This window comes from Theropithecus gelada, chromosome 7b (genome assembly GCF_003255815.1).
Source record: "Theropithecus gelada isolate Dixy chromosome 7b, Tgel_1.0, whole genome shotgun sequence".
NCBI lineage: Eukaryota > Metazoa > Chordata > Mammalia > Primates > Cercopithecidae > Theropithecus > Theropithecus gelada.
In genome coordinates, this window is record NC_037675.1 from 104386138 (window position 1) to 104404079 (window position 17942).

The 17942-nt window shown below is 42.4% G+C and overlaps 1 protein-coding gene across 3 annotated transcripts in view; it reads left to right on the forward strand.

Annotated features, from left to right (window-relative positions):
* TRAF3 (TNF receptor associated factor 3) overlaps positions 1 to 17942 on the forward strand; it is a 139268-nt gene that overhangs the window by 59955 nt on the left and 61371 nt on the right. Inside the window, exon 1 of one of the 3 annotated variants that reach the window (XM_025392781.1) lies at positions 9517 to 10307. The exons of the other annotated variants lie outside the window; for them this stretch is intronic. The gene's annotated coding sequence lies outside the window, so the exon portion shown is untranslated. Of the gene's footprint in view, positions 1 to 9516; positions 10308 to 17942 lie in introns of those variants that run through there. 3 annotated transcript variants of the gene reach the window in all.

Consider the following 17942-nt stretch of genomic DNA (forward strand, 5'->3'; position numbering starts at 1 on the left):
ATATATACATGATATATACATTTGGTGGGTGCTTTGGTCCCAACTGACCATCTGGGGCAGAGCCAGTGCCATGTGTAAGGTGTACTGCCTGCACACAGCACAGGAGGCTGGGGCTGGCCAGGGCCTGTGCACCTGCTCCCTCTGTGCCTGGCTTGTGGATGCCCCTGACTCGCTGAGTCTTTTCTGAAGTTGTTTAGCAGCACTGCCACTGCTCTAACCTATATTTAAAGATTTTTTTTTTCATAATTTTCTGGCAGAAAATTTTATTAGTGTAGCCATTTTATTTGTATAATGATTGTTTAGAATATTTTATGTTCAAGATATTGATTAATTTTTGGAGAAACCTAAGAGATTTGATGTTACATAACAGATCTCTATTTAAATTCATAGTGTAAACTGCAGTGAATCATTACTGTATTAGGCAAAAGCCAATATTGCAGAATATAGTTTATTTGAAAGGTCGCTTAGATGAAAATTCCAGGGTGATTGGGAAATGTTTTACACTTTTGTATATGTGATCATTGGATGCTACTCAGGAAAAGTTTGTACTAGTGTGTCTAGCAATTGTAGCAAGGTGGGGTAGGTGGCCACATTTGATTATGAAGTAAATTTATTCTAGAGAGTTTATGTAGCATGAAGAATATTAAAATCAAAGAAGTGTTACACTACACATCTTAAACTTTTAACATGACTCTTATCTAGCTGTAAAAATATGACATTTTGTGTTTTAAGAATAAAGTAAGTATGCAGTGGTAATGAATGATCATGATTTCAGGTGAGTAAGACGTTAGGGAAACCTGTCACAGTTCCACAAGCAAAAATGAAAAAAATCTCACTGAAGTATATTGCTGCAAATGGCTTGTTTTCCCCAAGAATAGCTTTAACTGACTGAGTAGCACAGCATAGTCATTCCATTCTCCCCTTGCTGTTTCCTCCTCCTCAGCCAGATGCATTTGAATGATCCTGTTCAAAAGTTAGCTAAATAATTCTACTCAATTTTCATATTAGAGTAGCTAGAAATTAACTAATTTTTGTGGGTTTTTTGTTTTTTGTTTTTTGTTTTTTTTTTTTTTAAATGAAGGTCTTGTTCTGTTGCCCAGGCTGGACTGCAGTGGTACAATGATAGCTCGCTGCAGCCTCAACCTCCTGGACTTCAGCCATCCTCCTGCCTCAGCCTACCAAGTAGCTGGGACCACAGGTGCATGCCACCACACCTGGCTAATGTTCACATTTTTTATAGACATGGGGTCTCACTGTGTTGCCCAGGCTGCTCTTGAACTCCTGGCCTCAAGTGATCCTTCCACTTTGACCTCCCAAAGTGCTGGTATTACAGGTGTGAGCCACCGTGCCTGGCCTCCAAACAATAATTTAAATGATGTGATAAAGTTTATTTTAGCCTAGCCGAGATCTTTTTTTTTTTTTTTTTTTTTTTTTTTTTTTTTTTTTTTTTTTTTTTTGAGACGGAGTCTCGCTCTGTCGCCCAGGCCGGAGTGCAGTGGCCGGATCTCAGCTCACTGCAAGCTCCGCCTCCCGGGTTCACGCCATTCTCCGGCCTCAGCCTCCCGAGTAGCTGGGACTACAGGCGCCCGCCATCTCGCCCGGCTATTTTTTTTTTTTTTGTATTTCTTAGTAGAGACGGGGTTTCACTGTGTTAGCCAGGATGGTCTCGATCTCCTGACCTCGTGATCCGCCCATCTCGGCCTCCCAAAGTGCTGGGATTACAGGCTTGAGCCACCGCGCCTGGCCTAGCCGAGATCTTAAAATCTTTTTTGAAGTCAGGAACTAGCCTTATTTGATTCAGCTCCCTGGTGCTGCCTGGTGCATCAGTTTATGAATGTCCCATATTAGTCCTAAGGGAGTAAACAAACTCTGGTGATGTCAGTGCTGAAATTCAAAACAATAAAAAAAGATACTTGGTTTTAAAATGGGGTGGATGCATCTATTGGGCTTTATTGATATTTTGGAAATTCTGAGATGCGTATTTTGCCTCTTGCTAAGGAATTAGATAATGGTGCAGGGTTTGAATTGACAGGTGTCAAAGCCAGCAAAAATACTGTGGTCAAATTGCTGGGTCTTTGAGACCTGGGTTTTAGTCCTGTTAGCTCTGACTTTGGGCAAATTGATCGATGTAATTGTTCTAGTTACTCAACAATCCAGACCCTGGCCAGCAGAGTTGGAGCATTGAGTGATCTTTCTAAAATAATTTGAGTGTACAAATGGCAAATCTGATTTAACAGCGTAACTGTTGATTCTTACGGCACAAGTCAGTGAGCCTGCCTTTGTTGAGGCAGTCGCAGTGTGATAACAGACATAGAAGTTAAGAACACTGACTCGAGGTAGACCACTCTGCTGCTTAGTAATGTATCATGTTGTGAAGCTGCTGAATCTTCGTATTCTAGTTTCCTCATCTCTGTAACAGGCAAATTTGTAGTTGTGAGGAATAAATTAATAACTACAAGAAGTAAATTAATAACTAAGACTAATATGTGTCAAATACATACTATGTGACCAGCACCATTTTAAGTGCTGAGGATACAATCCTGAACAAGACACATTGCTGTCTTCAGAAAGCTCACAGATAGGAGAGAGAGAAGGAAGCAAGGCAAGTACAGGCTTGTAAGTGTTGTGATGGGTGTCCTTATAGGACCAGGATTTCAGGAGGTAAGGTCAATTTCCCTGGCAAGGGAGAGTTAGAGAAAAGATGCTTGCAGGAGTTTAATTCAACAAACAAGTGGTACCTGCTGGGTGTGCCTGCTATCCTGCTAGGCATTGAGACAACTGGATAAATTTAGCATGATCCCTGCTATAAAGGAGCTTAAAGTTTAGTGGAAAACCATAAGTCTAGTGATAAATAGTAGTTGTCAAGATACTTGAATGGAGTCTTGCAGATGAAGTGTTTGACAGACAGTGGAAGAACAAAAACCCAGAAGGAGACAGTCGTTGTGGCTGGAGCAGAGTTTGCAAGTCCACTCCTGGTGAGGAAGGGGATGCTGAGCCAGCAGGGTAGGGTCGACTCACACCCAGAGGCTGTCTCAGAAGCAGCAGATGCCAAGGGAAGTGTGTATTGGAGCGGATATGTTGTGAATTTGATGGCGTCTGATCGTTAACATTGAATTCCTTGAGTTCTAGACAATTTCTTCATGATAATTACCCCTTTAAATTTCATAATCTTCATTCCCCCGCTAAATTTAATACCATAACATTTTTTATTTTAAAAACACCTTTTTTTGTCAGTACTTTTGAAAACATTTTCCTGCACCAGTGCCTTCTGTGAAATGAACACTGTAGAGAATCTGTGGAAATTGGCTCATGGTTGAAGCTTTCACTGTCATATGGATGAGTCCTTTTGCTTGCCCAGTGCCCTCCTGGCACATTGATGAGGTAGGATTGGGAGTTAGGAACGCCTACAAAATGAGCAGGCTAATTTCAAAAGGATGCTAATCCTGCAAAACCAAGAGAGAAGCTTATTGGTTGGTTTGCCTTTTTTTTTTTTTTTTGAAACAGTCTCACTCTGTCACCCAGACTGGAGTGCAGTGGTGTGATCTCCGCTTACTGCAACCTCCGCCTCCTGGGCTCAAGCGATTCTGCTGCCTCAGCCTCCCGAGTAGCTGGGACTACAGGCGCACACTACCACTTCTGGCTAATTTTTTGTATTTTTAGTAGAGACGGGGTTTCGCCATGTGGACCTGACTGGTCTCAAACTCCTGATCTCAAGTGATCCACCCATCTTGGCCTCCCAAAGTGCTGGAATTACAGGCAGGAGCCACCGTGCCCAGCCATTATTTGCTTTTAGTTGAACTTGTGTGTTTGGAGACCGAGCACTTACTTTCACCAGTCAAGAAATTGACTTGGCAGCAGTTGCTGCAGGTGGCTGTTTTTGGTCTACTTCATACTGTCAGTGTGTCGCCCAGATACTATATAATTACTCAGTTATTTTGCAGTCACAACATCTTTGTGTGTCTGTATTTATTTAGTAATTAGAAGAAAGTTTTTATGTTCTCATAGTATCTTCATGCGTACAGAGTGCTTTTGTTTACTAATTTATATCCATTTGATACACATCTAATGTTTGCCTCTAATGGGTATATGTGGGAACATGCACATTCCTTACTGTTAGTTCCTAATAGTGAGAAGTAATTAGAGCATAATGTTTCACATTGAAGTCATCTCTTTTTCAAAGACGTCTCTGAGAATGAAAACATTAAGTTTGGCAGTTGTGATAAACTCTTATAGTGATAAGGTATTAGTCTAATTCTACTTAGTAAGAAAGTTATTCCTGGAGACTTCTATTTCCACCATGATGGAATTAGAGGTGATTTACGCCCCCCCAGGACCACAGTAAGGCAAGTGAGGTGTTTGCCTCAGTGCAGAATTTAAAGGGACACCCAAAATCTCAGTAATCAAGATTATTAATATTTTAATGCAGTACTTTAAAAAAATCAAATTTGATACAAAAAAAATCCATGATGAAAAACAAAATTATTTTTTATTTTTTAAGGCAGGGTCTTGCTCTGTTGCCCAGGCTGGAGTGCAGTGGAGCAATCATAGCTCACTACAGCTATGGTAGTACAGCTAGGAGGGCTCAAGTGATCCTCCCGCCTCAGCCTCCTAAGTAGCTGAGACTACAGGCACATGCCACCACGTCTGGATAATTTTTTAGTTTTTTGTAGAGTGGTATCTCACTATGTTGCCCAGATTGATCTCAAACTCTGGGCTCAAGCAGTCCTCCCGTCTTAGCATCCCAAAGTGCTGAGATTTTTGGAGTCAGCCACCACGCCTGGTCCAAACCCCAAATTTTAAAGACAGGATCAGTATTAATGATTTTTTCTTTTTGTCTCAAGCTCCAATATGGCTTGGCATGACACCATTATTGATACTGTATATAAAATTGTGGTATTTTGTACCTCATGGATTTTTTCACTAATTTTGATTTTATCTCTATTACTGAGTTTTTTGGGCACTCGATTAAAAATTTGTGCCTAAGGCAAGTATCACACTTCCGTCGCCCTAGTCCCAAATTGACTTCTGTCTTAAACAACTTGAAAACCAGACAAAATATATGAAGTAATAGTTTTCATGCGTTTGACAGAAGGCTGGTTAGGACCGTGTTCCTTGAAATAAGGGGAACAAATGAAACAAGCCCTGCAGTATTCTAGCTCATACCCCACAGCACGAGACTCAGTATATTCCAGATCATACCCCACAGCACGAGACTCAGTATATTCCAGATCATACCCCACAGCACGAGACTCAGTGTATTCCAGCTCATACCCCACAGCACGAGACTCAGTATATTCCAGATCATACCCCACAGCACGAGACTCAGTATATTCCAGCTCATACCCCACAGCACGAGACTCAGTGTATTCCAGCTCATACCCCACAGCACGAGGCTCAGTATATTTCAGCTTATACCCCACAGCATGAGGCTCAGTATATTCCAGCTCATACCCCACAGCACGAGACTGCACTTTTTTTCTGTAAAGGGCTGTATAGTAGCCATTTTTGGTTTTGTGGGCCAGATGCTGTTAATGTCACAACTACTCTGCTATGCTCTGTGCCTGCTTTCATCCGAAGTATGTAAGTGAATGGATGTGGACGTATTCCAGTAAAACTTTACTGACACAAATAGCCTTAGTTTGTCTGGTGAGGCAGTTTCCATGTTTCAGGGCAGGAAGAAAGAAGTCAGACAGAACCCACTGGCTTCACTAAAGTGATGAAACAGCAGAAATTGGGGAGGACAAGACAGTGAGAATTTGTGGAGGAAAACACAGGAGAGGAGGGAGCAGGTTAGAGAGAGAGCTCCAGAAATCTGCAGAAGCACCGCCTTGAGGCGTTGGCTGCGTCCTGGTCTGCACATGCCTTTGAGGAAGCACCTCAAGGCTGGGAGCAGAACCGCCAAAAAGGAGAAGGCCAAGCACTTCTTGGACATCAGTTGCACAGGACTGGGAATAGTTTGTATTCCCACCACCTAGGTGGTAGGGTATAAGATAGATCCTTTGAAGGGTTGCCTTTTCATCTTTGTTAGAGTGCATTCAGAGCAACTTTTTCATCTGTGGAGTCAGGATGATTCCTCAGAAGGGCTGCCTTAGCAGTAGGGCTGAATTATCCATAGACCAATAGGCTGCTCCTGACTTGCCCTGACTGATTACAGATAACTTGATTACATTCTCAGAACAAAGCCCCGACTATATTTAAAAAGGATATAATAAAAGTAGCACCCAAAAATATAAAAAGAAATTGTGTCTAGCATCTAATAAATAATTACGAGGTATACAGAGAAGCAAGGAAATGTGATATTAACCAGGAAGAAAATCAAGAGAAACCCCAGAATGACAAGGGATGACAGTCATTAAAATAACTTATAAATATGTTGCACACTCAAGAATGTAGAGAAAAACATAAGCATAATGAGTGAAATGAAAGATTCAGAAAAGACTGAAATAAAACTTCCAGAGATGAAAATACAATATATAAAATACATAAAATGCCAGGCACAGTAACTGATGCCTATAATCCTAACTCTTTGGGAGGCTGAGGTGGGCAGATCATTTGAGGTCTGGAGTTGAAGAGTAGCCTGGCCGACATAGCGAAACCTCATCTCTACTGAAAATACAAAAGTTAGCTGGGCGTGATAGGGGGCACCTGTAATCTCAGTTACTCAGGAGACTGAGTCAGGAGGATCACTTGAACCCAGGAGGTGGAGGTTGTAGTGAGCCAAGATCACACCACTGCACTCCAGCCTGGCGACAGAGCAAGACTCTGTCTCAAAATAAATAAATAAAGTAAATTTATATAGAGTAAAATGATACATATACACACATATATAATGCAGTGGAGGGATCACAACAGGTTATTACTACAGAAGAAAAGAGTTCGAGAGCCTGAAGACGTAGCAGTAGAAGCTTTCCAAAGCACAGCACAGAGCATCGAGACTACACGAGATCACAGAGCATCAGCAGCCTGTGGGACAAAGTCAACTGATTTAAGATATGTATAACTTAGCTCCAGAAGGAGAAGAGGAGGGAATGGAAAACATATTTGGAGAAATAATGGCTGGAAATCTTCCAAATTTGATGAAAACTGCAAACTATGAAGCTCAAAAACTCCAAACAGAGCAAATATAAGGAAATCCAAGGTACCTCATAATCAGATTGCCAAAAAACCAATGATCAGGATCAAAAGCTTTCAAAGCAGCCAGAAGAAAAGGCACATTACAGAGGAACAAAGTTACTAATAACAGTGATTCCTGGTCACATCTTGTGTGAACTAGAAGACAACAGAGCGACATTTTCAAAGTACTGAAAGAAAAAAACCTGTTAGCTTAGAGTTCTGTATCCAGCAAAAATGTCTTTCAAAAATGAAGGATAAATTTTTATTTATTTCAAAAGTAAAGAAATTTCTAGGCCAGACATGGTGGCTCACCCCTGTAATCCCAGCACTTTGGGAGGCCGAGGCGGGCGAATCACTTGAGGTCGGGAGTTTGAGACCAGCTTGGCCAACATGGTGAAACCTCGTCTCTACTAAAAATACAAAAATTAGCTGGGTGTGGTGGCAGGTGCCTGTAGTCCCAGCTACTTCGGAGGGCGAGGCAGGAGAATAACTTGAACCCAGGAGGCAGAGGTTGCAGTGAGCTGAGATCATGCCACTGCACTCCAGCCTGGGCGACAGAGCGAGACTCCATCTCAAAAAAAACCCCAAAAACAAAAATACATTTTTAGGCCAATAGACATGAGAATTTATCGCCAGCAGAATGGCACTAAAGGAATATTAAAGGAAATTCAGATAGAAAGAAAATAATGTTTGATGGGAAAATTTTTATTTATATATATTTTGGAGACAGGGTCTCACTCTAGTGCCCAGGCTGGAGTGCAGTGGGTGTGATCTCGGCTCACTGCAACCTCTGTCTCCCGGGCTCAAGCAGTCCTCCTGCCTCAGCCTCCCGAGTAGCTGGGACTACAAGCATGTGCCACCATGCCCGGCTAATTTTTGTATTTTTTGTAGAAACGGAGTCTCACTATGTTCCCCAGGCTGGTCTCGAACTCCTAATTTCAAGCAATCCACCCACCTCAGCCTCCCAAAGTGCTGGGATTACAGGCATGCCACTGCACTCAGGCTTAAATAGTCAGTTTCCATCCTGGGCCAGGCATGGTGTCTCCCACCTGTAATCCCAGCACTTTGGGTAGGAGGAGAGGGCAGGTCGCTTGAGCTTGGGAATTTGAGACTACAGTGAGCTATGATCACACCACTGTACTCCAGCCTGGGTGACGGCGTGAGACTTTGTGTTCTAAAAGGAAAAAAAAAATGGTAAAATTGACAAAGCTCCAGTGAAACTGAGCCCGGCTAATTTTTTTGTGTTTTTAGTAGAGATGGGGTTTCACCGTGTTAGCCAGGATGGTCTCGATCTCCTGACCTCGTGATCCACCCACCTTGGCTTCCCAAAGTGCTGGGATTACAGGTATGAGCCACCGCGCCCGGCCACAAAATGTTTTGAATTTGCTGGGTGTGGTGGCACATGCTTGTAATCCCAGCTACTTGGGAGACTGAGGTGGGAGGATCTCATGAGCCCAGGAGTTTGAAGGCTGTAGTGAGCCATGATCGTGCACTCTAGCCTGGGTGACAGAGGTAGACCCTGTCTCAAAAAAAAAAAAAAAAAAAAAAAAAAAGATCTTAGAATACTTTTATACCACTGTTCAGTTAGCAGGAATTAAAAAGTCTGGTAATTGTTGAAAAAGTTAAGCAACAGAAACTCTCTTATACCCTTCTGATGGGAGTGCACATTACAGCTGCTTTGGGAAATAGTTTGGGTTTAGTGTATAAGCTAGCGATCATACTTCTAGATATGTACACCAGAGAAATACATGCCTAAAGTGCTTGAGATAGCTGTACCAGAAAAATCTTAGTAGTGTTTGTATTTGCTCCAAAGCAGAGACCACCCTAGGGGATGAGAATGGATAACTAAATTATGGCATATTTACTGAGTAGAATATTACACAGCAATGAAAATAAACTACAGACACAGCAACAACAAAGAAGGCAAAGAAAAAAGCAAGACAAGAATATATGTAGTATGATTTTGTTATTTTCATCTGCTTCTGCTATTTATATAAATTATGTTTGGTAGGGCTGCACACCTAGATGATAAATCTCTAAAGAAAAGTTAGGAAATGATAAATCATAAAAGGCACAGTAGCTCATGCCTGTAATTCCAGCACTTTGGGAGGCTGAGGTGGGAGGATCACTTGCGCCCAGGAATTCCAGACCAGTCTAGGCAACATAGGGAGATCCAGCCTCTAAAAAAAAAAAAAAATTATCCGGGCATGATGGCATCCTCCTGTGGTCCCAGCTACTTGGGAGGCTAAGATGTGAGAATCACTTGAGTCCGGGAGGTCAAGGCTGCTGTGAGTTGTGATTGCACAACTGCACTCCAGCCTAGGTGACAGAGCGAGATCCTGCCTCAACAAATCAAACAGTCATTTTGTTAAGTTAGTACTTACTTATGTATGTAGTGGAAGGGGTTTGGGCTCAGATAGAGGCACCCAGCCTTTCTGGAGTTCTAGCAATGCTCCATCCCTTGGTGGTAGTTGGACTGGTATTTATGTAGTAGCTTCATGAAACGGTATACATATGTTTCCTATACTTTTCTATAAGTAAGTAATACCTCATGGTAAAAGCAATTTTAAAATAATCAGATTTTATAATGCACATTCCATTCAAAAAACGTGGAAAATCCCCAGAGCACATGCACATACACTAGTTAATCATGTTTTATCTTAAATTTCTTCATATTATAGAAATTTACCTTTTGAAATTTTATTTTTATTTATTTGAGATGGAGTCTCACTCTGTCGCCCAGGTTGGGGTGCAGTGGCATGCATGATCTTGGCTCACTGCAGCCTCCGCCTCCCAGAATCAGACTATTCTCCTGCCTCAGCCTCCCGAGTAGCTGGGATTACAGGTGTGTGCCACCACGCCTGGCTAATTTTTGTGTTTTTGGTAGAGATGGGGTTTTACCATATTGGCCAGTCTGGTCTCAAACTCCTGACCTCAGGCGATCTACCCTCCTCCACCTCCCAAAGTGCTGGGATTACAACATGAGCCACTGCGCCTCGCCTTGAAATTAAATTTTTAAAAGTTGTAAATTTTTCCAGATGAGAATTGACCAACTATTATTATTTTCTAGGTAAGGGACTCCGCTACAGTAATTAAAGAAGGATAAGGTTGGCGTTGCTTTGCTCCTTTTTTAATTGAAGTCCTTCCTTCCTGATCAAGCTTCCATATATCTCCTTAAAGCATATGACACACAGGTATGCCACTAAAAAGTTTTAATTGTGTAGATTTCTTTCTTCAGCTGTTACTTTTTCATCTTGCATAAAAATCAAGTAATTAAATTGTAAAACATCCTGAACATATTCATTTTTGGCTTTAGCAGTTTCATTCTTCAGCAGATGTATTTGACTTTCTACATACATGGCACTTTGTTTTGGTTTGTGTCTGACCTTATTTTTCTTTTTTTTTCAAACCAGTATTAAACTGAAAATAATAGACATCGTACCTCATGGTCCAGGAATGAGTGAATAAGTTAGAAAACCAAGAATAGTGGCCTGCACTTCTTTATCCAAGGCCTACTTTCTGAAATCTTTCAGCCCTACCCTTCCCTAGAAGGTGCCCCACTGCAAGGAAGGCACAGGCAGCCTCAGGATGTGACCTGCCTCATGGAGTATTGCATTTTTTGATACAAGAACTATTTGCTTCTTAACCATCTTTCTCTAGGAGTTTGAAAGAAAATAAAATACTCTGTGTTTCAGTCTCTAACTTGTGATTGAGTGGCTGAGGTGGGAGAATCTCTTGAGCCCAAGAGTTTGATACCAGTCTGGGCAACACAGTGAGACCCTGTCTAAAAAACTAACTGGGTGTGGTGGTGTGTGCCTGTAGTCCCAGCTACATGGGAGGCTGAGGCAGGCGGATCACTTGAGCCTAGGAGTTCCAGGCTGCAATGAGCTGGGATCATGCCACTGCCATCCAGGCTGGCCGTAGACCAAGACCCTGTCCTTTTAAATAATAATAATAATAAATCTTTCATATGTTAGAATGTTAAAAATAAGTATAAGAAGTTGGAAAGTTTGCATCCAAAGTGAGATTTAATACATAACTATTTTTGATAAGTTGAAAAGTGTCAAGAAAATTGCTGTTTAAATTTCATTTACAATCATGATGTCATCATAGTGCCATTCAATTTTCTCCAGTAGTCTGTGGTATTTTTAGTTTGTTTGAAGCAGGGTCCAAATAATTGCAGTTAGCTGATATGTCTGTTAAGTCTCTTAATCAATAGAGTACTTTTCCCCATCCCTTTTTTCCTTGCATTTTATTTGTTGGAAAATCCAGGCTGATTGTTCAGTCGTCAGAAGTTCCCCCATTCTAGCCTTTGCTGTTTCCGCTGGACATGTTCTTCTGCTTCTGGGTGGATATAGAGGCTTGATCACTTTCTGGCTCAGCCGTTCAGCACAGGTACTTCAGAGTTGCGTGGTGCCCTCACCAGGAGGCACACATCTGCACAGATGTGAGATCCAGTGTTGTTGATTCTTTTTTTGTCTTTTTTATTTAAAAGACACGGGGTCTTGCTATGTTGCCCAGGCTGGTTTTGAACTCCTGGCCTCAAGCAATCCTCCCACCTCCGTCTCCCAGAGTATGCTGCAAGCTTGAGCCACAGCGCCTGGCAGATCCAGTGTTTTTTGAAATCTCATGTTTTATTCTAACGATTGAAACATAATCTGCTTCTCAGTATGGCCATGTTTTATGCTTTTCACTTCTTCAAATACAGTTGACACTCCAGGAAGATGAACCTTATCACACGTGCAACTTCTACCCCTTATACAGCCCCAGGGCTCCAGCCCCATGTGGCAAGTGTGGCCTAGGGGAAGCCTCCATCTGGAGAAGTGCTGCCTGCACTGGGTCGCATGTCGAGTGGACTGAGCCCTTGGCTCCTCTCCCTGCTTCCTGTCCAGATGGCAGGACTCTGGTCCTGGGCCAAAAGAGGCACAGTGTCTTTGCATATAGTAAGGGTTGAATGAATACCTTTTAAAACTCCTAACTCTTCTGAACCAAGGGATACTGACAGTGCTGGGCCCCAAATGACTATTGTTTTCTCGAAGGCTTTAAGACCATGTCTTATACTGTGGTTTAATCAGGTTCTTTCCTAGGAGTCTGCCTGAGTCACTTGGTCTGTGTGTCTCTCCCTCCCTGTCCTAAGGGGGCTTTTCATGTGTGACTGTGATCTGCCTGTCTGTCTGGTAAGGATCCAGCCTCTGGTTACTTGCCCAGGGTGCTGACTGTGGGCCCTCTCCCGCGGTGGAACATTTGGCATCAGGTATCAGGAACAGAGTCAGTATGCTGAAATGTTTGCATGAATGTGGATTTTCAGAAAGCTTTCTTATCAGCAGGGCACACCTGTCTGTTCATGATCTTTGCCCTTCTCCCTTTATTGGCATCACTTGGACGATATCTTTAATTGCCCTGCTGGGCTTGATGTTGAACTGCTTTTCTCCATGTGTGTCATGTTTAGTGCTTTCTTGTGGCAAGAGCTTTTGCTTTGTGTATCTGATGCTTCCCTTTTGTGGTTTTCCCCGGGCTTTCCAGCTCTTGGAGCACCCTTTTGTCAGCAGATGTACTTTTGTTTCCAGTTTTTAAATTCTAATTACAGTGTAGCTCAACTAAAATCATGGAACTAGGGAACATAAAACAAATCATTAGAGTAATGGAGGCCTAGAAGAAAGTGAAAGGAATCCAGTCCACCTCTTTGCTGTACTAGGTATCGATATGCCTCAGCTGTGAGTGAGGGCCTTCCTGAGTAGCTGACTAGCAACTAAACTTTTATGAAAGAATTTTCTTAAATAATTAGAGGTGCCTTTCATTTAGTTAATAACAAGACCTCAAAATACAGTATATTTTTGTCTAAAACTGTAGCAAACAGTAAGTAAAGTAATAGAGTAAAAATTCTGCTTAAAGAAGACTGCGGAATAAAAGTTTCAGGCCAAGTGCAGTGGCTCACACCTGTAATCCCAGCACTTTGGGAGGCCGAGATGGGCGAATCACTTGAGGTCAGGAGTTCGATATCAGCCTGGCCAGCATGGTGAAACCCCCGTCTTTACTAAAAACACAAATAGCTGGGTGTGGTGGCACGCGCCTGTAATCCCAGCTACTCAGGAGACTGAGGCAGGAGAATCGCATTAATGTGGGAAGCGTAGATTGCATTGAACCAAGATGGCGCCACTGCACTCCAGCCTGGGCGATAAGAGTGAGACTCTGTCTAAAAAAAAAGAAAGTTACGGAGCTCAGAGTGCCAGATTCTGCGCTCCTGGTAGTTTCTGGTGTTGCCCTTCCTTAGCTCCTCAGAGTGCACTGGCATAGGTGCCATTTTTTAATCACACAATTCCCTTCATTGTAATTTTCTTAGCGCTGTCTTTGCTTAGTGGATCTGTGGTTGCCATTCAGCAGTACATTTCTCTCTGTGTGGAAGCAAACATCTTCTCAAACCTGATGCTCGGTGAGGATAGGCAGTGGGCTGTTAAATAGGCAGTGGCCTCGGATTCCCAGCATGTGTATGACCACTGTGCTAACCAGAGGTGCGTGTGTCCAGCATCTGAGCATTGGAACCTGCAAGCTGCTCCCCCAAATCAGGATGCCAAACGTTCATTGGCAAGTTACTCAAAGTTGCCTCAAATATCTTTAATGCATTTAACTGAATTTACATAATTTATCAGCACATAGTTATTGTAAATATTGTAGAATTGCCATTAACTTATGATTGTCATATCTAAATTTTAGGATAAAAATAGAATTTAACTATTTTTATGCCCATATGTAAGCAAGTGAAGTAAAGGTATTTATGTTTAAATCAGGAACTCTAATCAAAGGTTTTCGCAATCCTTCCAAATATGCAATCTCACTTATTTCTTGCCACTTCTGGTGATAGGCCTGTGTGTGGAACACACAGGGGATTCCTGCCTGTCCACAGCTCAGTGTGAACAGACCAGATATAGTCATAGATTAGAAATTACCATCACAGGCCTCGCGGGTGGTTCATGTCCATAATCCTAGAACTTTAACAGGCTGAGGCAGGAGGATTGCTTGAGCCCAGGAATTCGAGACCAGCCTGGGCCGCATTGGTGAGACCTACCTGGGTAACATGGCGAGACCCTGTCTCTACAAAAAATGGAAAAGTTAGCTGGGTGTGGTGGTGCATGCCTGTAGTCCCAGCTAGTTGGGAGGCTGAGGCAGGAGGATCACTTCAGCCTGGAAGTTCAAGGCTGCAGTGAGCCGTGTTCACACCACCACACTTCAGCCTGGGTGACAGCAAGAAAAGGAAGAAAATAAAAGAAATTACCTCAAAAGAAAAAAAAAGAAAATAAATTACCCTTACAGACATTTTATTTTTATTTTTATTTTTTTAGAGACAAGGGCTCTCGGTTGGTCAGGCTAGACTCAACCTCCAGGGCTCAAGTGATCCTCCCGCCTCAGCCTTCTGAGCAGGCACTACAGGCACATGCCGCCATGCCCGGCAACCACCACAGATAATTTAGAAAAAATTAGCCTTTTAGTTTTAGGAGCTTTCTTTTACAGTGATATTTAGTTTGGGGCCTTTGAACTTGGATTTTGCTTTCGGAGCTGTACCTGTAGGTATTGTTGTTCCGGCCTGCGAACGAGACGTGACCAACTCCAGTGCTGGCTGCTTTCTGTCCTCACCATCAGTCAGTGTGGTCTGTGTGTGAGGTTGCAGTTGTCCTCTTGGCCGCTTATTTCTCTTTAATTCTCTGCATGTAATTTAAAACATTATCCCCTGAAACTTTGTTTTACATTGACTTCTAATATCTTTACTCCTCCTTACTTTTAATTTTCCTATTAAGATAATTATTTAATTTTCCTATTAAGATACTTAGGATTTTATGAAATTCTTTGGATCTACATGTGGATAAACAGAATTGTGTCATATAAGGTTCAGTATGCTAGCTGTTTAAAAAAATTTGAAAGCAATTTTTTTTTTTTTTTTTTTAGAGACAGAATCTTGCCCTGTCACCCAGGCTGGAGTGCAGTGGCATGATCGTAGCTCACTGTAACCTTGAACTCCTGGGCTGAAGCAGTTCTCCCGCCTCAGCCTCTTGAGTAGCTAGGACTCACAGGCATGTGTCACCATGCCTGGCTAATTTTTATTTTATTTTATTTTTTATTTTTATTATTATTTTTTTGAGACAGAGTCTCATGCTGTCGCCCAGGCTGGAGTGCAGCGGCGCAATCTCGGCTTACTGCAACCTCCACCTCCCGGGTTCGAACGATTCTCATATTCTCCTGCCTCAGCTTCCTGAGTAGCTGGGACTACAGGCGCACACCACCATATCCAGCTAATTTTTGTATTTTTAGTAGAGACAGGGTTTTGCCATGGTGGCCAGGCTGGTCTTGAACTCCTGACCTCAGACGATCCTCCTGCCTCTCCTGCTTCACCTACCAAAGTGCTGGGATTACAGGCGTGAGCCATTGCACCTGGCCTTTCTTTTTTTTAGAGACTGAGTCTTGCTATGTTGCCGAGGCTGACCTCAAACTCCTGGTGCTTCAAGCAGTCCTCTTGCCTTGACCTCCAAAGTGTTGGGATTACAGGTGTGAGCTACGGTGTCCTGCCTGCTAGCCATTTTTTTATGTTGGTGGTGGTGGTAAGGAGTGGCTACCAGGCTGTGCAGGATTCAGGAATCTGGATGTTCCCCCCACCACCGTTTTTTACCCCACACAAAAAATTTTAAACACTTTCTAATTGAGATAAAATTTACAAAACATAAAATTCACCATTTAAACCACTTAAAGTATACAATCCAGTGGTTTTGTGTATATTCAGAATGTCATGGCCAGGCGTGATGGCTCACGCCTGTAATCCCAGCACTTCAGGAGGCCGAAGTGGGCAGATCATCTGAGATCAAGAGTTCGAGACCAGCCTTGCCAACATGGTGAAACCCTGTCTCTACTAAAAATGCAAAAAAATTAGCCAGGCATGGTGGCACACGCCTGTAACCCCAGCCACTTGGGAGGCTGAGGCAGCAGAATTGCTTGAGCCTAAGAGGCGGAGGTTGCAGTGAGCCGAGATTGCACCATTGCACTCTAGCCTGGGCAACAGAGACAAGACTCCGTCTTGGAAAAAAAAAAAAAGAATGTTATGCAACCATCACTACTATCTAATTTCAGAATATTTCATCACCCCAAAAAGAAACCCCATACCACTAAGCAGGCACTCTCCATTCTTCCCTTGCCCCAGCCTCTGGCAACCACTAATCTACTTTCTGTATCTATGAATTTGCCTATTCTGGACATTTCATGTAATAGAAATCATACAATATGTGGCCTTTTGTTTCTGACTTCTATAACTTACGTAATGTTTTTAGGGTCCATCCATGTTGTAGCATATGTAGTACCTCATTTTTTTTTATGCCTGAGGAAGAGTTCATTGTATGGATAGACCACATTTTGTTTATCCATTTACCAGCTGACCATTTGGGCTATTTCTGCTTTTTTTTCACTGTTATGAATACTGCTGCTGTGAACGTTTGTGAACAAGTTTTTGCGTGAACATACTGGTTCTCTTGGTATATACATAGAAATGGAATTGTTGGGTCATACGGTAATTCTGTGTGTAACTTTTGGAGGAACTGCCAGATTGTTTCCACATGGGCTGCACCATTTTACATTCCTGTCAACAATATGTGAAGATTCCTATTTCTCCATATCCTTGTCGACACTTGTGATTTTCTGTTTTTAAAATTTTAGCCATCCAAGTGACTAAGTGGTTATAGTAGGTTTTAGTTTTGGTTTTCAGAGAGTCGTCTTTTATGTCACCCAGGCTGCAGTGCAGTAGTGCAAACTTGACTCACTGCAGCCTCAACCTCCTGGGCTCGAGTGATTCCCACCTCAGCCCCCCAAATAGCTGGGACTACAGATGTGCACCACCACACCCAGCTACTTTTTGTATTTTTTGTAGAGATGGGTTTTTTACTCTGTTGCCCAGGCATATCTTGAACTACTGGCCTCAAGTGATCTGCCCACCTCAGCCTTCCTAAGTGCTGGGATTATAGCTGTGAGCCGCCGCAACCTGGCTGTTTCATTTTTGTTTTTGTTTTTGTTTTTAAACAGTGTTTTAAATTGTGGTGAGATACACATAACATTAGTCATTAAAAAGTGAATGATTGAGTGGCGTTTTGTACATTCACAGTGTTGTGCACCATGATCTCTATCTGGTTCCAACATATTTTTTTTCATTCCCAAAAGGAAACCCCATACCCACAAGCAGTGAGTCCCCGTTATCCCTCCTTTCAGCCACTGGCTAGTCTGCTTTCTGTCTTTGTGGATTTCCCTATTCTGTATGTTTCATGTAAATGAAATCATGTAGTGTGTGCCCTTTGCGTCTGACTTATTCACTTAGCATGTTTTCAGGGTTCATCCATGTTGTAGCATGAATCAGAACTTCATTCCTTTTTAAGGCTGAATGATATTCACTGTCTGGATAGATTACATTTTGTTTATTCATGTATTGATGGACATTTTGGTGGTTTCTACCTTTTTGGTTATTGTGAATGGTACTGCTGTGAACATACGTGTACATGTGTTTCTTTGAGTACCTTTTTTCAGTTCTTTTGAGCATATACCTACGAGTGGAATTGCTGGCTCATATGGTAATGTTTTAACTTTTTGAGAAACTGCCAGCCTCTTTTCCTTAGTGGCTGAACCATTTTGTGTTTCCACCAGCAGTGTATGAGGGTTTCAGTTTTTCCACATCCTCACTAACACTTGTTATTTTCCTTTTCTAAAAAATTATAGGCCAGGCTCAGTGGCTTACACCTGTAATCCCAGCAATTTGGGAGGCCAAGGCGGGCAGATCACCTGAGCTCAGGAGTTTGAGACCACCCTGG